This window comes from Vitis riparia, unplaced genomic scaffold (genome assembly GCF_004353265.1).
Source record: "Vitis riparia cultivar Riparia Gloire de Montpellier isolate 1030 unplaced genomic scaffold, EGFV_Vit.rip_1.0 scaffold731_pilon_pilon, whole genome shotgun sequence".
In the NCBI taxonomy this organism is placed as follows: domain Eukaryota; kingdom Viridiplantae; phylum Streptophyta; class Magnoliopsida; order Vitales; family Vitaceae; genus Vitis; species Vitis riparia.
The window spans coordinates 9,379-22,524 of record NW_023269756.1 but is presented as its reverse complement, the minus strand read 5'-3'; the positions used below and the strand labels follow the sequence as shown (position 1 = coordinate 22,524).

General features: G+C 31.2%; 1 long non-coding RNA gene across 1 annotated transcript; it reads right to left on the bottom strand.

Moving 5' to 3' along the window:
• Positions 1-9,237: 9,237 nt before the first annotated feature.
• LOC117910403 lies at positions 9,238-12,712 on the bottom strand. The gene is made up of 2 exons (XR_004650661.1): positions 12,495-12,712; positions 9,238-10,288 (listed from the first exon to the last, which is right to left on the bottom strand). It is a non-coding gene; the product is annotated as an uncharacterized LOC117910403 (long non-coding RNA).
• Positions 12,713-13,146: the final 434 nt, after the last annotated feature.

Sequence of the window (13,146 nt, the reverse complement as noted above, 5' to 3'; positions counted from 1 at the left end):
CCCGAAATCGGTCCAAGGAATAGCCCAAACAGGTCTTTGAAGGCGGGAAGATGAAGAGGCTTCAAGGAATACCAGAGAACAGTGGAAAAAACTGATGCGCGGGGGCTCTTTAAATTCCCAGCCCCGACGAACCGGTCGACCGGTTCCCCAACCGATCGACCGCTTAGTCAACGGTCGACCGGTTCCCCAACCGGTCGACCGCTTAGTCAACGGTCAACGTTCTCATTTTCCAAATTTTCTTGCATTTTCTTGTCTTGTGATCCTCCCCCTGCCCTTTTCAGTTGAAATCCCCAATTTTTGATGTCCAATGCCACGAGAATTTGTATTTTTGGTCAAAAATTGACCTATTTCCTAAGGGATTGCTATATGATGCGTATGAGATGAAATTTATGCAATTCTAATGCATTTCCAACAAGAATTCATTATACAAACATCAGATCAAAGAGAAATAACCCCTAGTTGTCTTCTAATATCGGAAAATTGTTATTCACTTAGAGGTTTTGTAAAAATATCGGCAAGTTGATCTTTTGTGCTTACAAATTCAAGTGTAATGTCACCCTTTTGTGCATGATCTCTAAGAAAATGATGTCTAATTTCTATATGCTTGGTCCTAGAGTGTTGCACGGGATTTTTTGAAATATTTATGGCACTAGTGTTATCACATTTGATAGGAACATGCTCAAAAGACAAGTTAAAATCACTAAGTGTTTGTTTCATCCAAAGGATTTGTGCACAACACAAACCGATTGCTATGTACTCGGCTTCAGCCGTTGACAAAGCTACCGAATTTTGCTTCTTACTATGCCATGAGACAAGTGAGTGTCCTAAGAAATGACAAGTGCCACTAGTGCTCTTTCTTTCAACTCTACAACCGGAAAAATCGGCATCCGAGAAACCAATCAATTCAAAATTATCACCCTTAGGATACCACAAACCAATATTCATTGTCCCTTTCAAATATCTAAGAATTCTTTTAACGACACTTAAGTGAGATTCTTTAGGACAAGATTGAAATCTAGCACACAAGCATACACTACACATGATATCGGGTCTACTAGCGGTCAAATAAAGCAAAGATCTTATCATGCCTCTATACATAGTTGAGTTAATAGATTTACCTTTTTCATCCATGTCAAGCTTGATGGATGAGCTCATTGGAGTTTTCATCACCTTGGCTTCTTCCATGTTGAACCTCTTGAGAAGATCCTTTATATACTTTGCTTGATTGATGAAAGTTCCTTCCTTTAGTTGCTTGACTTGAAGTCCAAGGAAGAAATTGAGTTCTCCCATCATGCTCATTTCAAATTCACTATGCATACACTTAGAGAAATCTTCACAAAGAGAGTCATTAGTAGCTCCAAAAATAATATCATCAACATATATTTGAACTACGAGCATATCCTTTTCTTTGGTTTTTATGAAAAGAGTTGTGTCAATTTTTCCCATTTTAAAACCCTTTTTCAAAAGAAATTTACTAAGCCTTTCATACCAAGCTCTAGGTGCTTGTTTCAAACCATAAAGTGCCTTTTTGAGTTTAAAAACATGGTTTGGAAAGTTAAAGCCTTGAAAACCGGGTGGTTGTTCAACATATACTTCCTCATTTATGAAACCATTTAGAAAAGCACTTTTCACATCCATTTGATATAGAATAAAGTTTTTGAAACATGCAAAAGCAAGCAACATTCTAATTGCTTCCATTCTAGCTACGGGGGCAAAAGTCTCTTCATAGTCTATTCCTTCTTCTTGATTATACCCTTAGGCTACCAATCTTGCCTTATTTCTTACTATGATGCCATTTTCATCCATTTTGTTTCTAAAGACCCATTTGGTTCCAATGACACTTTGATTTGAAGGTCTTGGTACTAGTTCCCATACTTCACTTCTTTCAAATTGATTTAATTCTTCTTGCATAGCAATCATCCAATTTTCATCAACTATAGCATCTTTTATGTTTTTAGGTTCAATTTGAGAGATGAATGCAAGATTATTACAAATATTTCTAAGGGATGATCTCGTTCTTACCCCACTTGATGGATTACCAATGATTTGATCTTGTGGATGGTTGATGACAAACTTCCAATCTTTTGGAAGGTCTTGGCTTGATTCACCTTGCACTTGTTGAGGAGGAGGTAGTGCCAAAGGTGATTCTTCTTTCTTGGGATCCTCTCCACTTTCTTCTTGTTGTCTTTTGTCTTCAATTTGCAATTTTCCCATGGAGGTCTCCAATCCTAAATCATCATCAAAACTTTCTCTTTCTTGAAGAGAATTGTTAGATTCATAAAAAATGACATGGATGGACTCTTCTACAACCATGGTTCTTTTATTGAAAACTCTAAAAGCTTTACTTGAAGTTGAGTAGCCAAGAAAAATTTCAACATCGGATTTTGCATCAAATTTTCCAAGATTATCTTTGGTGTTTAATATAAAACATTTGCACCCAAAGACTTTGAAATAGCTAATGTTGGGTTTCTTGTTTTTCCAAAGCTCATAGGGAGTTTTCTTAAGAATGGGCCTCAACAATATTCTATTTAAAACATAGCAAGAAGTGTTTACCGCTTCAGCCCAAAAATACTTTGGCAAATTGTTTTCATTTAGCATGGTTCTAGCCATTTCTTGAAGAGTTCTATTTTTCCTTTCAACTACCCCATTTTGTTGAGGAGTTCTAGGAGCCGAAAAATTGTGATTGATACCATGCTTATTGCAATATTCCTCAAAGTCAAAATTCTCAAATTCTCTCCCATGATCACTTCTAATGCAAGTGATTGAAAAACTTTTTTCATTTTGAACCTTGTTACAAAATTTTGAAAACTCATAAAAAGCTTCACTCTTTTGACTTAAAAACAAGACCCATGTGTATCTAGAGAAATCATCCACAATGACATAAGCATAAGATTTTCCTCCTAGACTAGGTGTCCTAGAAGGACCAAATAAATCCATGTGTAGCAATTCAAGAGGTTTAGATGTTGAGATGAAATTTTTGTTTTTAAAAGAGTTTTTGATTTGCTTTCCCATTTGACAAGCTTCACAAATTTTGTCTTTTTGAAAATTAATTTTGGGAAGGCCTCTAACGAGTTCATCTTTGTTGAGTTGGGAAATGAGGTCCATGTTAGCATGTCCCAACCTCCTATGTCACAACCAACTTTGATCATGCATGCTTGAAAAACATCTATCATGGCCATCATATTTTGAAATATTTATAGCATATACATTTTCACATCTATGACCCATGAAGATGGTTTTGTCATTTTGAATATCTTTGATAATACAATGAGATGCTTCAAAAATTACTTTAAAACCTTTGTCACAAAGTTGACTAATGCTCAAAAGATTGTGTTTTAAACCATCTACTAATAAAACACTTTCAATAAGGGAGGATGTACCATTACCTATGTTACCTTGACCAATGATTCTTCCTTTTGCATTGTCTCCAAAGGTGACATATCCTCCTTTTCTCTTTGTAAGGAAGGCAAACTTGGATTCATCCCCGGTCATGTGTCTTGAGCACCCACTATCCAAGAACCATTTATCCTCCTTTGAGTCCTACAAAATAGAATTCAAGTTGATTTAGGTGCCCATGTCTTTTTGGGTCCTTGAGGGTTAGTGACTTTGGATTTTTCAACCCAAACCTTTTTAACCTTAACATTTGAATTCTTTTGAGCACCATTTCTTAAGGGACATGTACTACTAATGTGCCCTCCTCTTCCACAAAAGTTACAAATAGTGGAAGGACATTCACTTGAGGATTCTTTTACAAAATAGTTTTTAAAATACTTTTGGTTCTTTGAAGATTTGAATCTTAGTCCTTGTTTGTCAAAAACACATTTTTGGCTTGCTAAGATCATTTCAAAGAACTTTTGTCCACAAGAGAAAATTGAAAGAGAGGAGGTCAACCATTCATTTTTCTTTTTCAAAATTTCATTTTCATTTCTTAAAATCTCATTCTCTTTTTCAATATGAGTGTTAGAGATTTCATCAATCGAAAACTTTTCTTTCACTTCCTCAAGTTCTTTTTCAAGTTCTTGAATTCTCTTTTTAAGAGAATTATTTTTCAAACTAAGTTTTTCAAAATCCTCATATAGTTCTTCAAAAATAGCATGCATATCTTCATCACTAGAGTTAGAGTTTACCTCATCAAGATCATCTATTGCCATGAAGCACATGTTTGCCACTTCTTTTTCCTTTTCTTCCTTGGAAGATTCTTCACTTTCACTCCAAGTGGCCATCATTGCCTTCTTCATTCTTCTCTTGGCTTCAATTTTGTAGAGAGGACAATCATATTTAATGTGTCCCGGCTTTTTGCATTTGAAGCATATCAAATCTCCTTTCTCTTCCCATTTTTCCTTGTTACCATGTGATGAGGATTCTCTTCTTGAGGGATTTCTTCTAGAGATAAACTTTTTCCCTCTAAACCTTTCACCTCTCATGTACTTGTTTAGCTTTCTTGTGATGAGAGTTAAATCATCATCTTCTTCACTTGGTTTTTCTTCTTCAACATCTTCTTCTTCCTTGGTTGTAGCCTTGAGAGCTATACTTTTCTTCTTTTTGTCTTCACTTTCTTGTAGTTGCTTTGTCAAACTGATTTCATAGGTCATTAATGACCCTAAGAGTTCTTTCATAGGTAGCTTGGTAAAATCTTTAGCTTCTTGAATAGCGGTGAACTTTGTATGCCACTTTGAGGGGAGAGACCTCAATATCTTCATCACCTTTTCGGATTCATTTATGACCCTTCCCAATGCTTCAAGGCCATTGACAATTTCAGTGAACCTAGTAATCATCTCAACAATAGTTTCAGTTTCTTTCATTGAAAACAATTCATAGTTATGGACAAGTATATTAATTTTTGACTCTTTCACTTGATTAGTTCCTTCATGAGTTATTTCAAGCAATCTCCAAAATTCCTTAGCAGATTTACATTGGCATATTCTATTGTATTCATTTCTATCTATAGCACATTGTAAAGTATAAATGGCTTTAGCATTTAATTGAAAATTTCTTCTATCAAGCTCATTCCATTCTTTCTTGGGTTTTGGAACCAAAACTCCATCAACTAATTTAGTGGGAAGAGTTGAGCCATCTTCAATGACATCTCATACATCTAAATCAGTTGATTGTAAGAACCAAGTCATTCTAGATTTCCAATAGGGATAGTCGGTTTCCGTAAAGAATGGAGCTCTATGTTTTGAACAATTTTCAGTTTGAGATGAGCTTGATGGAATAGCCATTTTCCTCTTAGACGATTAAGTCTTAAGCAAGAGGTCTAGCTCTGATACCAATTGATAAAACAAAGGCTATGAATTAATTAAGGAAAATACCCAAAAAGGGGGGTGAATTGGGTTTTTCAAAATCTTTTTCCACACAATAATATATGCACAAAATAAATAAAGGAAAAAGATAAAGTTAGAGAATTCAAACTCAGGTTTATAGTGGTTCGGCCCTTCCTTGCCTACGTCCACTCTCCTCAATCTCCTAACCGAGTGAGGGTTCCACTAACTTGAAGCTTCAATCAAGCTTTCAATCGTCTTACACTTGGATTCCGGCTCCAATGGGCTCTTACACAATCTCTTCAAGATTTGAACCACTTGAAGGCTTTTACACTTAGTTTACACAAGGATGAAACTTTCAACCTAGCTTAAGGATGACTCAAGTACAAGAGAAGGCTAGGATGAATTGCAAGAGTGCACTAAGAATATGCAAGTGATGGTTTGATGCACTTAGAAAGAAATGGAGAGCTTTTTGATCAAGAATAGGTAGGTAGGCTTTGAATGCAATAGTTCTCTTTTTCATAAATGAAGAGGAGCTCTCAATTTATAGGTTTCTAAGCTCGGGAGACAAAAACAGCAGAAAAGTAGCCTCGACCGGACGAGCAAAGGGTCGACCGGATCACTAGCTGTTGGTGCATTTAATGCATGACAGGTTACCGTTGCCTCGACCGGACCTCGACCGGACCTCGATCGGACAAGGGTGAGGCTCGACAGGGAAGAGAAAGCTATTGGGAGAGAGAGAAAATTTTGTGTCTCCCTCGACCGGACCTCGACCGGACAAGGGGAACCGGTCGACCGGTTCCCCAACCGGTTGAGCCGGTTGGCCATAGCCTCGACCGGTTAAGCCTTTTGGCCTCGAAAACCTATCCTTTTTTATTTCTTTCTTTTCCAATACTTAGGCAAAGTCTTTAGGTGAGTTAATATGCCAATTTTGAATCAATTTGCCTAAGGTATATTTGATAAAACTCGGGTTTTAAAGAAAAACAAGTTTTAGAGAATAAACCGAGTTTTCTAAGATGCATGAAAAGGTATGAACATCCTAAGTGCACTCATGCTATCATCTTACATTCATTTCCTATGATTACAAGTCTTCCAAATGATCTCGATCCCGTATTCGTTTGGTCCTTGATGAATTTTTGAGATTAAACCTGAAATTCTTAACAGTTTAAAACAATTAGTCACTTAACCATGGTTTGTTATCATCAAAACCTGATTAAGAGAACCCTTGGGCTAACAAAGAAATTAAAAAATAATAATTAAAGTATTTATTTGACTTGCATTAAAACTGAATAGTAAAATTATTTTTATTAGTAATTTTTGATAAAAAAAAATTGTTTCATAATTAAAAAATTTTATTTATCTAGATTTAATTTTTATTTTTTAATAAGACTTGAATTTGATTTCATATTATTATAAATTAAATTTATAAAATAAAAGTAAGACATTATTTTTAAAAACAATACAAATTCTTTCATCCAAACAAGTTTTTTGTTTTTTTATTTTAAAAAATTATTTTTTAAAACATCTTACTAAATATTCTTATTTTAAAAATATTCTAAAAAATTGTTTTTTTGTTCTCTATTTTAAAAACAACTTCTAAAAACAAATTTTGAAAAACACCATCAAACGAGCCCTAAGACTGTTGATTCCTGAAAAGTATTGAGAAAAAAAGTGTTAAGGAAAATTGTTTTCTCAAATTATATTCATTATGGAAAATATGAAAAATAAATAAAATATAATTAAAATTGATTAAAATTTTATATATTTTAAAATTTTTGAAACTTTGTATAATGGAGGAGAATAAGTGAAATTGGTTTGAAAAAGTATTTAAAAATAATTTATTGATTTTGAATGTTTTTTTATTTTTCTTAACTTTTTCTTTCCTTCTACCTCTTAATTTTCTTCCCTTTCCTTAAATTTTTTGAAAACCAAACATAGTTCTAAGAGTTTCTTTTCAAAAATCTTCACATTATGTTTGGTTTTCAGAAAATTAAAGGGAAATACAAATAAAAGAAAATATTGAAAAAAATATAATAAGAGAAAAGATAAAGAAAAATAATTTTTGATATGAAATTAATAAATTATTTTAAAATTTTAAAATTTATTTTATCTAGAGATCAAATAATTTAAAAAAATATAAATTTCTAACTAATTTTAATTGTATTTATTTATTTTTTTCATGGTAAATCAAACATCTGAAAAACTAAAAACCATTTTTCTTGATTTTTTTTTTTCCCTACTTTTCAAGAATCAAAGAATACATTAATCTAGGAAGCTCTACCAAACATGGCGGAAGAACCTCTATTCAAAAAGGATAATTATATGCTAGAGCTGAAACTTGGGATTTCACCTACTATTCACAAGGGAAGCATCTAGATGTGACACGTTGCCTTTTTTTTTTTCTTTATTAATATTAAATCAAATAATTTCTATTAATTCTATTTTATTTACTAAATTTTAATATTAAATTAAAAAGTTTACTTTAAATTTAAAATATTTAAATTAAATATAAAATAAAATTCATGATATGCATGCCCTTTATTTTTATTTATTTTTATCAATAAATGAGATTAGTATTAAAAATCACTAAAAATGACGCACCAAAGTACACATAATATATACAACATCGGTCAAGAAGTACCAAAAAAAGAAGAGAAAACAAAAAGCTACTCCCTCCTTCAAATCAACCTCATCCAATTAATGAAATTTACAATGAACATCAATCTTTCACCAAATTAACAAGTTGCACAAAAAAAATATTTCAACCTTTGGATTGAAAGATCCACATTCTTAAAATAAGTATTTTTTTTATAGCTGTTAACATACAAACCCTAATATTTTAAAAGTAAAGCTTATTTTTTTATTTAGAAATTATTTTATCCTTTAAATATATATTAATATTGATTATTATCAAAATTCTATTTTCATTTTTAATCAAAAAATTTTATCCTTATGTTTCTAACATATACTAAAATAATATATATTTTTATAAAAATATAATTTATGATTTTATTATAATATTATTATTCATATTTTACTAAAACTTATTTTTTAATTTATTTATAATTACAAAACTATTTTCATCTTTAATAAGACCTAGATTAAATTAAATTTATATTATATATATATATATATATATATATATATATATATATATATATATATATATTAAATTTATAATGTTTTTATAAAACTAAAAAAAAAAATTATTTTCAAAAACAACTTATCCAAATAAGTTCTTGTTTTTATTTTTAAATATTATTTTTATAAACAATTTGTCAAACACTCTTATTTTTATAAAACATTGTAAAATTGTTTTTTGTTCTTTAACTTAAAAATAATTTTTAAAAGCAAGTTTAAAAAATTATGACCCAATGGGACTCAAACATTTGAAACCTCTTTTCTATATTTTTAAATATAACCTTTATTTGTAATATTGTATTTTTTAATCATTCATCATATTTATATAATTATCTTTTAAACTAATCGAAAATAATTAAAAAAAAATGCCCTCAAAACATATGTTATGTATATTTTTGAAAACAGAAAACTTATTTTTTAATTTTCAAACATATTTTCTCATTTTTTTTATTCTAAAAAACATAAACTATTTTTATAGCTGTTAACATACAAACCCTCAATATTTTAAAAATAAAGCTTACTCTTTTATTTAGGAATTATTTTATCCTTTAAATATCTATTAATATAGATTATTATCAAAATTCTATTTTCTTGCTTATTTCTTTCTCTTAATCATGATCTCACTGTGGAATAATATTATTGTCTCTTAGTGCCAGCTTTGTGCAAGGCAACTGAAATAGCCTGCCCTAGGGCCTAGACTTGATCATTTCAAAATCTTGGTGTGGGAGATTGGATTGTAGATGTGTAAACTAGTTGACTTTATCTTAATTAGTTATGCTGTATTAGTCCTTTTAATTTTTAGACAAGAAAAATAAAACCTAATTAATTAAAAAGATTTAGAACATGTATACTCCAAGGTTGAATTATGTGATTAAAGGTCATTTCAAAAGAGTTGAAGTAAGAAAATTGGAGAATGGAGTTGATGCAGTAGATGATGAGAGGAATTAGCACTATCATCATATGAGAATACTGCTCAATACTCATAAATCAACCTACAAACCCTGATCAGCATAATACAAAACACACCTTGAGTCTATGGTAGGACTTCCTATGTTGTGTTGCAACTGGGCATCTATGGCAAAATATCATCTTCCTTGCCGATTTGCTAATGCTATCAAGAACCGCTGGAACAACCACTTGAAGAAGAGGCCTGCGACTACAAGTGACCTTAAGTGATACCTTCTCTACTTTGAGCACATCTTCTCCTGGATGATGAGACTAGCGATCACTCTGTCCAAGGAGATGACCTTGAGGCATTGATGACCGAGCTAGCTTTTTTGATTCCCTATGTTGATCCAAATGCAATTAGTTCAATTCCTTAACACATGACCAGCTAAAGAAATCGCCAAATTAAGGATAAATGACAGTACTAAGTACATATATCTTCCAAATTAGGGATAATGAGAATCCTAAGTACATGCCTTACGAAGTCCCAAGTACATGTCTTTGAAATTAGGGATAATGAGAGTGATCACTAGTCTCATCATCTGTGGGAAGGTCCCGCTTATGGTAGAGAAGGTGTTGCTCAAGGTACCTTGTAATTGCAAGCCTATTCTTCAAATGGTCGTTCCAGCGGTTCTTGATAGCATTAGTGTTTAGCCTTGGAAGATGATTTTTTGCAATAAATGCTCACCTGCAACACAACACAACAATTCCTACCTCAAAAGTCAAATTGATCACCACACTATCATATCATATCTTTGAAATTAGGGATAATGAGAGTGATCACTGGTCTCATCATCTGTGGGAAGGTCCCGCTCATGGTAGAGAATTGTTGCTCAAGGTAACTTGTAATCGCAAGCCTCTTCTTCAAATGGTTGTTCCAATGGTTCTTGATAGCATTAGTGTTTAGCCCAGGAAGATGATTTTCTGCTATACATGCTCACCTGCAACACAACACAAGAACTACCTCAAAACTCAAATTGATCACCACACTATCATATCATATCATATCACATCACATCATAATGGAAAAATATGAGGATGATTCTCATTATTTATTCATGATTGTTGGATTCCTAATCCACATATTTTTACTGATTAACAAAATAAAATAAAATAAAATAGTGCAGCAGAAGATTTGTTTCGAAACAAAATGAAAAAACACTGAACAACAAATACAAATATCACAATATAATCTGAAAATTAAGGAATAATTCTAAAAAATTATATTACAATAATATTTATAATGCAAAAATAAAGGAGATAATTGAAATAGGAAAATAATAATGAACATAAAATAGAAATTAATAATGGACTTAAAAAATAGAAACTAATGATGAACTTAAATAGAAACTAATAATGATCGTGTGCTACATAAAAAATGAAATGACATTTGTTGGATGCGGATGATGGTGTCATCTTCCTCTTGGGAGAAGTTCACTTTGTTGACACCAAGCTTCGGATGGTTATTCCACCTCTCCCAACAATCCTTACCAATCCTGTTCAGCTCTGCCAGCATTAGGGTATCTGGCCAAGAATATTGATCTTGGTATTTGAGCTTAAATTCTATCATGGCCCAAATTCCCAATGACTTAGAATCTGATCCGTGACCCCAGGCCAAAGGTTTGTCCCTAAGAGTTACTCCTATCCAAGGAGACAATCAATCCTAATAACCTAATTTTTTTTTTAAATAAATTGACATCTAATCCCAAATAAATTTATGAAACTAAGATTTACAATATAATTTTTTTCTTTTTTTTCAAACCAATCATCACCTGCTCACAAGTATAATAAGTCTACTAATCACCTTACCACCCAAGATAATTACCCAAATATTCACAATACTCTCTAAGTCAAAAATATTACCAAAGATGTTTTATGAATTAACAAAATATAATTTAAGTTTTAAAATCAATATAACTCAAAGTAATACATGTCAAAGAGGTAATATAAATTAAAAACAATTACTACTATGGCTCCTTTACTTTTGGGGACTTTCTAGAATACTCCTTAATCTTCTTGTAGTTCCTAATAAACTATATCTGCATCTAAAATTTTTTAGAAAATGAAGGGGTGAGCATTTCCACCTTGCTCAGTAGAATGTCTCCCATCCAATGGGTTAAATATTTTAGGTGAATATAACACCATCACATGCCTGAATATACTATTATATTTACATTATATGCATTAAATGAAACCCTCTAAAATTAAACCAATCAAAATTATCATTTTTCTTATTCAATCATGTTTATAGCATATCAAACATTTCTAAGTTTATAAATAAATAAATCATTTTAGTCTCTAATAATACGCTCAACATACAATTGATGTCCTTCAATTAATTAATACAAATCCTACTCCCAAATGCAAACATGATACAAATACCCACACACAATTAAGCGAGCTTTCACCAAAGGATGCACATTTGTACCTAAATATACTCTCTATTCGAAGTCTTCCCAAGTAAACTTTTGTATCTTTCACACCAAGGATCTCACTCCCTTCTTAATTTTCTCTCTCTGAGTCCTTTCATTTCTCATTTTTCTTTTCATTTTTGCCGTCTTCGCCTCTTATCATTCTCCTTTCCAATTCACACAACCATTACTTTATCTTTCCTACTACACAATCAATGTAATATATAACCATTGTCCAATCCTCAGCTCAGATAATTATACTTAATAATATAAAATAAACATGGTAAATATGTAACAACATCCAACATTTTTTTTTTCAATTTAAACATGCAATAAAATTAGATTTTCTACAATTTAAATTATCACTATTTCATTTTTCTAAAGATAATTTTCTTTGTTTCAAGTTTCAACACTAATCTATATCAAAATAATCACCCAAAATTTTCATTTCTTCTTCCAAAGACAATCTAAATAATTCCAATATTTCATACAAATATCCCTCTTTAATTCATGTAAATTATGTCATCAACAACTAATTTCTAAATTTTACTCTACCATTATTCCCACTAAAATCCATCCAAATATTCATATATTCAACAACAAATTAAAAGAATAATCGTACATATAAAACCTCAACCATCCATCACAATGATAAGTAGATCTAGTGTTTAACAACATCCACAAATTCTTCTCCGAGAAAATATTAAATAAAAATTTCGGGAATAAATCACCCTACCAAAATCCGAAAATCCAACCATTGGATTCGGAATCCGACTCCGTAGTGATGCTCATCTCCACGAATTGAACTCCCTCTCAAAATTTGATACAGATCGGAGCGGGTTTGGAGGCTCAAAATGCGGGCTTTCCGTCATGGAGAACGGGAACCCACGACCCACCACCGCCTCTCCATTTCTCTTGCTCACGCTTCCTGGCAGTGGCTTCCACGCCACTTTGGTGCCCACTCCCCAGATATATATATATATATATATATATAATATATATATATATATATTATATCATTTCAACATAATATACATTTTACCAGATTTTTGTCCCTAAAGACAGCAAAGTTTTTTATAACAGTTTTAAAAATTATAATACTATTTGATTATTGTTTTATGTTTCTAATTTTTTAAAATAAAATAAAATATAAAACAATTTTTAGAAAATAAGTAAAAGTTGTTTTCATTTATTTTAAAAAATAGAAAAACATTTCTTCTATTATTTCTTTTTTACATAGAATTATTATTTTTCCATTTTTTTTGTTAGGTAAATTAACTTCAAATTAATCAAGTCTTAATACTTTGGATTTGTTAACAAGTCTATTAATTTTTAAAAATAATTTAAAATTAAAATAATAAACTTATTAATACTAGAAATTTATGAAT